Source organism: Sciurus vulgaris (assembly GCF_902686455.1).
Source record: "Sciurus vulgaris genome assembly, chromosome: 11".
In the NCBI taxonomy this organism is placed as follows: Eukaryota; Metazoa; Chordata; class Mammalia; order Rodentia; family Sciuridae; genus Sciurus; species Sciurus vulgaris.
This window is the reverse complement of record NC_136472.1, coordinates 119,322,588-119,330,366: the sequence shown is the minus strand read 5'-3', so window position 1 is coordinate 119,330,366 and position 7,779 is coordinate 119,322,588. Positions and strand designations below refer to the sequence as shown.

Here is a 7,779-nt window from a genome sequence, read left to right as displayed (position 1 = left end):
GCCAAATGATATTGTTAGATTGTGTGCACATGCAAATATGTAGCAACGAATCCCATCATTATGTTGATCAATAATGCACCAATAAAAATATGGGGAAAGGATATATAAAAGCATAAATTAAAGAAATAGTGAAAACAATAAGAATAGAGATCAATAATGCAAAAATACGGCACTTTGCAAAGAGCAATAAAATAAAAGTAGCTCTGTAAAGATGATTTCTGGAAAAAAGATAGAAGGCACATAAAAGCAACATGAAGAATGACAGGGAAGACAGAAGCTTATGGCCTAAGCAGATGATAAGAGATATTACAATATTTGCCAGTAAATCTGGGTGACTTTATCAAGACAAACAATATCTCAAAACTTTATGAAACAAGTTATGAGAATAGACTAAAAAACAGAAAATAAGAGCAGTTATATGCATTATTTGCCATTGCTTGCTGAATAACCTGTTATTCCAAATCTTAGTGGCCTAGATACATTTGTTGTCTTGTGGTTTTTTTGTGGCTCAGGAATCAGACACAGCTTAACCAGGTGCCTCCATCTCAGAGTGTCTCGGGAAGTTGCTCTCAAGCTACCAGCGGGGATTTCAGTCTTCCTCTGAGGGCTCCGCTGGGGAAGATCTGCTTCCAAGCTTGTTCAGATAGCTACTAGTCAACCTAGGACTGTCCCCAACACTTCTTCACAACATGGTAGCTGTCATTTCCCAAGGCAATCAAGCCAAGAAACAAGATAGAGAGCAGGAACCCAAGATGGAATGCATAGCCTTCTGTACCGTAACCTCAGAAGTGACATTCCACCACATTTACCACATTCTGTTTGCTAGAATGAGTCACTAAATTTAAGTAGATGATTACACAAGAGCAAGAATCCTAGAATTCGGGGACATTGAAGACATTGTAGGGGGTGGGAAATGAACCATTTAATAGTAAATCATTCTGGGACAATTAAAAGTAAAAGGGAATTGAATTCTTATGTCAATCACAAACAAAAACCTATACCAGGTGGATGAAGACTTTTAAAGTGAAAAAATAAAATCATAAAAAATTAAAGCCATAAGTAAGGGTAGTATGTTATTTCTAAATAAGAGTGAATAATCTCTAATTGTAAAAGAAAACTGATAAATCATACATATTAAAAGGAAGGCATTGCTTTTTATCAAGAAAATGCCTTAAAACTGTAAAAGGGAGGAACTGCAAACTAGGAGAAGACATTTGCAGTACATGGAATCAACAAGAGATTAATATTGAGAGTATATACAGAAATATTATGAGTCAATTTTTTTAAAGTTGAGACACTCAAAGGAATACAAGACTAAAAATATAAATTCTCAAAGGATGAAATCTAAATTGTCGTTAAACATATGAGAAAATGTTCAACTTTAGTAGTTAACAGGGATTGAAATTTTAAATTGAATGGGAAACTTCTAACACTATCAATTTGGAAAATATTAAGGAAGGTGTCAATATAAAGTGCTTATAGGAATGTTCTAGAAATTCCCATCATTGAGGGTATGAATGCATTTTTCATAATCACTTCATTTTCAAAAGCTATTTGTCATTCCACTTCTAAATGTATCTTTTGGAGAAATTCTTAAACCTGTGCCCAGAGAAATGCAGAAAAACACTGATAACAAGTAGGACTCACCCACATGTGACAGAAAGTATAAATAAAGAAATACAAAAACATGATGTAAAATTACAGATATGTATTTTTGAGATTACTAAATCTTAAAAACAAATTTAAGGGGAACAAAGACAATCATGGCTCTGTTCATTTAAACAAATTTCAAAACTAGAAAAAAATCTCAATGTCAGTTTTCTTCCTGTTCCTCTTTTTAAGTCTAAGTCCAATATGGGTATAAATGATATATTAATACAAATACCTTAAAACTGTAAAGATTAATGTAAGCAGTTATTTTATTTTTGCATATTGCTACCAAATCAGTGAATAAAATAAGAGCATATACCCCAAGATCCTCAAATGTACTCATTTCCTCACACCACACACACACACACAGAGGAGCCTGGAAAGTTTTACTTAAAGAAAAATGCATTAAAATATTTTCCTTAATGTGCTTTTGTTTATTAATAATATATTTTAAAAGTGTACCTTTGCTATTTTTGCAGGTACATATAGAATTTTGTGAGCAAGTTTCATCACCATGTGTACCTAGACCAATTGGTTATGATGGTAACTGGTCACAACTTTCGATCATAAATTCAAATTCATTCACTTCAGAAGTTAGAGAAGTCAGCCTCACCCTCCTAAACTTAGTCGTGAAGAAATCTTTGCACCCCTCTCTAATTCTTCCCATCCCTGTCCACTTACAGGAACACCTTCCCGTTCCCTTTCACATGCAATCAGTACAGTTGCACATTTCCCCACTAACGTCATCTTCCCATCAGGAGATGCTGTTTATCTCTAGGACACATGCCATGGGGAATGCTCAGTAAAGGCTGTCAGTCAACAGATCCCAGGATCATGGGACGGAAAGGACTTAATGTATATTTCAAAAATGGAACTCAGAGCACCAAGATTAAACACTAGAAGGACGATCTCCTAATAGAAGATAGTTTTCTACAGAAGTTTGTCAAATCTACCCCCACATGTCTCACTGTCTCTTGTGCCCCTCACACTTTGATTAATGTTCCCATAGTATATAATAGTTAAACAGGTTACTATTACCATCATAACCAATTGGTCTAGGTACACATTTGACGGTATGATAAAATTTGTTCAGACTATTCTGGAAGAGCTACGGAAATCCTTGGGGAACATTCAACTTACCTCAACTGGGTTAATTTTACCTGAAAAGCAGAAGATAGTGTTACTTCAAAAAACTTTTATTTCCGACACATTTATAAACTCTTCTTATTTCTTGTTCCCCAAACCAATTATTTCTCCCTGGCAGCCAGAGCATGAGGCTTTGAATCATAAGATCTGGGTTCAAATCCTGTCCATGTAATTACCAATTTATAAGAACATGCAAATTATAAAATTGTCTGAGAAGCATGAAATTTTTAAATAAAATTGTAATGCTAATATGTCCTATAGATGTTTCTTTGAATTTCAAATGAGATACCATGTGCACAGGCTTTTCTGAAATATAAATCTCTACAAATGTGAAGAACTAACACTTATTTTTATAAGGTCTATTAAAAAGGTTGATATAATGTCATGAAGAGACCTACACTATTTGGTATTTTAAAAACAATTTTATTAAGATATAATTCACATACTATAAATTCTCTTTTTAAAGCATAGAGTTAAATGATTTTTATTGAATTTGCAGGGTTTTGGAATAATATCATAACAGTTTTAGACATTTATATTATTTCAAAAGAATTCCTCATTCCCTTTTGCAGTCATCCTTCTTCCTCCCCTAGCCTTTGAAATCCACTATTATGCACTGTGTATGGATTTGTCTTTTTAGGATAGTTCATGTAAACAGATAAAATGTGGCTTTCTGTGTCTGATTTCTTTCTATTAGCTTAATGCTTTCAAGATTCATCCATTTTGTAGTATCTCTCAATTCTTTGTTCCCTGTTAAGATTCAGTGATAGTCCATGAATAAATATACTACATTTTGTTTATTATTTATTAGGTTGTGAATGTATAGTTTATTCCACTTTGGGATATTAACAATGTCATCATAAAAATTTGTGTACATTTCTTTCTGTGTGTTTATGTATGTGTCTTTAGTTTTCTTGGGTACATACCTAGAGGTAAAATGCTACATTTAAACTACTGATATTTTAAATTGAAATATAGATTTTCTTACATGTTATGTTATCTCAAGCATCAAGTTCAATATAAATGCTTGCTTTTAACTTTTCTATAGGAATAAAAGAAAAATGAAATAATAAAAAGCAGGTATAGAACTAATAAAATTCCAGCCTGCAGCATTAGTTTGATGTGATTATATTGCTTTTTAAAACCAACTAATTGATTCTGAATTTAATAAAAAGAAATTCCCATTTTGAGTCTATGTTTTACTGGTGAACTTAATTCTATAGTTCAGGGTACCATCACTGAAGCCATCATTTGTAATCTTTGTAATCTTGTAATTTCACTTTTTCTTCTTTATTTGGTACTGGGGATTGAACTCAGGGGCACTCTCACACTGAGCACATTCCCAGTCCTATTTTGTATTTTATTCAGAGGGAGGGTCTCACTGAGTTGCTTAATACCTTGTCTTTTGCTGAGGCTGGCTTTGAACTTGTGATCCTCCTGCCTCTGCCTCCTGAGCAGCTGGGATTACAGGTTGCATCACCACACCAGGTTCCAAATGGGATTTTGATGAGGAAATTCTCCAAGGGAAAGTGGTGTTGGGGGTCGATGTGGAGACCACAGAAGAAATTGGTTCTCCTGCAGATGTGGAGATGGAGCTGGGTCACCCCTTGCAATCACAGAACATACAGTGCACTGTGGGCCCTCAAGACGTACAGCAGTGACATCAGTTTTACCATCACATATAACAGGGCATGAATGGAGAGTCTTAAGAGTGGGAATCTAGATGTAGGGTTATGTGTGGAGGATAATAGCCCTCATTACATTTAATAGACTTTGACATTTATTTGACCATGTGTTATTCAATGGTAATTGTCCCAACTGACCTTGAGTTAAAATTTACACCTCATTTCACAGGACTCCCTGTACTACCTCTGGTCTGTTGTTGACTTACAAGTCCTCTCTAAAAAGGTCTCCATAAAAACCAAATGCAGAGACAAAGGGAACTAAAAGAGGGAGACAGTCTAACAATTAATTTTAAGCCTGCTGCTTTCTTTTCTTTGGTTGCTGACAATAGAGTCAATGTTTTTAGCATGGTCTATACTACATGCGTATAAATCTATTCTCTAATACCCTGCTATAATTAATGTAAATGCTATAAAATTCTATCGTATAAAAATAGTTTGAAATCAAAATAATGCACTATCATGTATCACTTAACCATGGGAGATATCCTGAGAAATACCTCGTTAAGCAGCTTTATCACTGTGCTAAGATCATGGAGTACATTTAGACAAACCTAGGTTACATAAGTCAATCACCAGATACGGCTGCTTTGATGTACTCAAAATACATATGAACACGAGACGAATCAGGCAGCAGCCTAACATGGCATTCAGCTGTAAAAGTAAACTTGTTTTTTTTTAGGAAGTAAAAGAATTACTCTGCAAAATAAGGATAAAACACTAGTGTAGTAAATGCGTAAACCAGTAGCATTGTTGAATCTTATCATTATCAGTATTGTTATATGTGCTGTAATTTTATAGGGCTGGCCTTACACGAGGTTTCTTGCTGCCAGTGTGACCACAAACACTTGAATAACAATATTAAGACAGCTACAAAATCACCAGGCAATATGAGTTTTTTAGCGCCATTAAAATCTCATGAGATCATCATCATACATGTGGTCTGTGATTGACTGGCACATTATGTGATGCATGACCACATATGGTATAATATTTAATCATAAAGTGCTATACCATATGTAGTATAATATTAATTACTTTACATCATTGATTTTTTATACTGATGAATCAAAGAAAAAAATAGCACTTTTCCTCATTTCTTTGCCATTTCTATGTCCTAACCTCTCCTGAATTTTTTCTTTAGTTCACAAATTTTTTTCTATTTCTAAATTTTTCCAAATTTTAAAATCCTATCAGTCAATAAAATTCCATTTATATGTTACCTCTTTCTTCAGATCTATCCAAATATTCCCAAACCAAACTAACTTCTTATTTAGTATTTTAACTGCCCCCACCCCTTTTTTAATGAGGAATGAACCTAGAGCCTCATATGCTCAAACACTCTGTGAGTTGGGGCTACACCCCTCCAGCTTCAACTGTTTTTTTTTTTTTTTCTTATTATTGGTAATATATCTTTTCCTCATAGTTTCATAAAGACTTCTGCCCAATTTATCTTTTATTCTTCATGGCTCCTTGATAAGTGGCCTAGTTAATCTTCAATGAATGTTTCTAAATTAATCTTCAGTTAATTAAAATGGTCCAGGTCCCTTGATGGAATACAGAGCTCTCAATTCAGTGCGCTCATTCATCCACGCTCATTTCACTATGTAGGAATTTTTCCTCACTTTTAAAAATTGTACTTACAGGCGCCGGCGTCTCTTGCATCATTGCTGTTGCCTTTGCAGCCCTCCAGGTCGGACTGGCGCGCTTCTTCATCGAGTTAAGACAACGAAGGCCCTGTGCGTGCTGAAGGGCGATGGCCCGGTGCAGGGCATCGTCCACTTCGAGCAGCAAGCAAATAAAGTTGTGGTATCGGGACGCATTACGGAATTGACTGAAGGCCAGCATGGATTCCACGTCCATCAGTTTGGAGATAATACACAAGGCTGTACAAGTGCAGGTCCTCACTATGATCCTCAATCCAAAAAACATGGTGGGCCAACGGATCAAGAAAGGCATGTCGAGACCTGGGCAACATGCTTGCTGACAAAGATGGTGTGGGTGGCCGATGTGTCCATTGAAGATTCTCTGATCTCACTCTCAGGAGAGCATTCCATCCTTGGCCGCACAATGGTGGTCCATGAAAAACCAGATGACTTGGGCAAAGGTGGAAATGAAGAAAGTACAAAGACGGGAAATGCTGGAAGTCGGCTGGCTTGTGGTGTAATTGGGATCACGCAGTAAACATTCCCTTCCATGTGGTCTGAGTCCCAGTAACTCATCTGTTATCCTGCTAGCTGTGGAAATTTAACTTGATAAACATTAAACATTGTAACATAAAAAAAAAAAATGTACTTACACTGATCATCTCCAAGGTTCCTTCTAGCTTAAAATTTCTCTTTAATAATCAAGAATCCAAAATATGATAGAGTTATGGGGCCTAGTCTAAGTGTTTCTCTTCAGTTCTGCTCATCATTGACTTCCAAGTTGTTGGATGTTGCACTGTACATAAAGAAACTGGAGAGGACCAAAGGCCAGCTACAGAAGGATATCATTTACAAGGAGATATGCAACTCAACAGTACTCGTAGATAAAATCTCAGTTATGCTCAGGCTCTTGTGCTGACCACTGAAGGTTAAATGAAGATGCAATTAGTGGCAAAAGACATATGGAGGCATAGAGTAAATATTCTTGGGGAAATTTTGATCTCCACAGAAGAGAAGTATAAAGACAATTACAAGACTTATTTGAAAGCAGACAAGATTAATTGAAGGTTTAAATCCTGAATTAGGTTTTAGTACCTCAATTAGTTCTCATTTGTTTTGCTATTTTCCTTGTGCTGTTTGACCTCTCTCTGTCCTGTTGTCTCATTGTGTATAAAATAATTGCTTTAAGTGACTTTCAAGATTCCATTCACGTCTACCTTCTTACATTTAACAGGACATAAACATTTATTGATCTATTTTGATGTAGATAATTATTGTGGATCCTGAAAATTTTAATGCTATTTAATACTAGATTCTATTCTGATTGTTATTAACTTTATTTGCTGCAAATTATTGTTACTCCTATTGATTATACTGTTTGTGTGCATGTAAGTGCATATGTGCATGCTTTTTGTATGTATTTAAAATAAATATCCCCTAGTTCCCGAAAATAACTATGAATGTAAAATATATGTATCTTTGGGGTTTCCAAGTAGAGGGAAGTATTGATATGAGATATGATATATCTTATCATGTACTGATGAGAAGAATCAGCAATCATCTGGTTAATTTAAACCATGAAGGCAGGTGACATGTTGCATGCCTATAATCCCAGCAACTCAGGAGTCTGAGTCAGGAGGATCAAAAGTACCAGA

The 7,779-nt window shown here is 35.3% G+C and overlaps 1 pseudogene across 1 annotated transcript; it reads left to right on the top strand.

Moving 5' to 3' along the window:
* The first annotated feature begins 689 nt into the window (after nt 1-689).
* LOC306638601 lies at nt 690-6,719 on the top strand (annotated as a pseudogene). The gene is made up of 4 exons: nt 690-776; nt 2,130-2,193; nt 4,255-4,445; nt 6,090-6,719. The product of its transcript is annotated as an uncharacterized misc_RNA (transcript).
* Nucleotides 6,720-7,779: the final 1,060 nt, after the last annotated feature.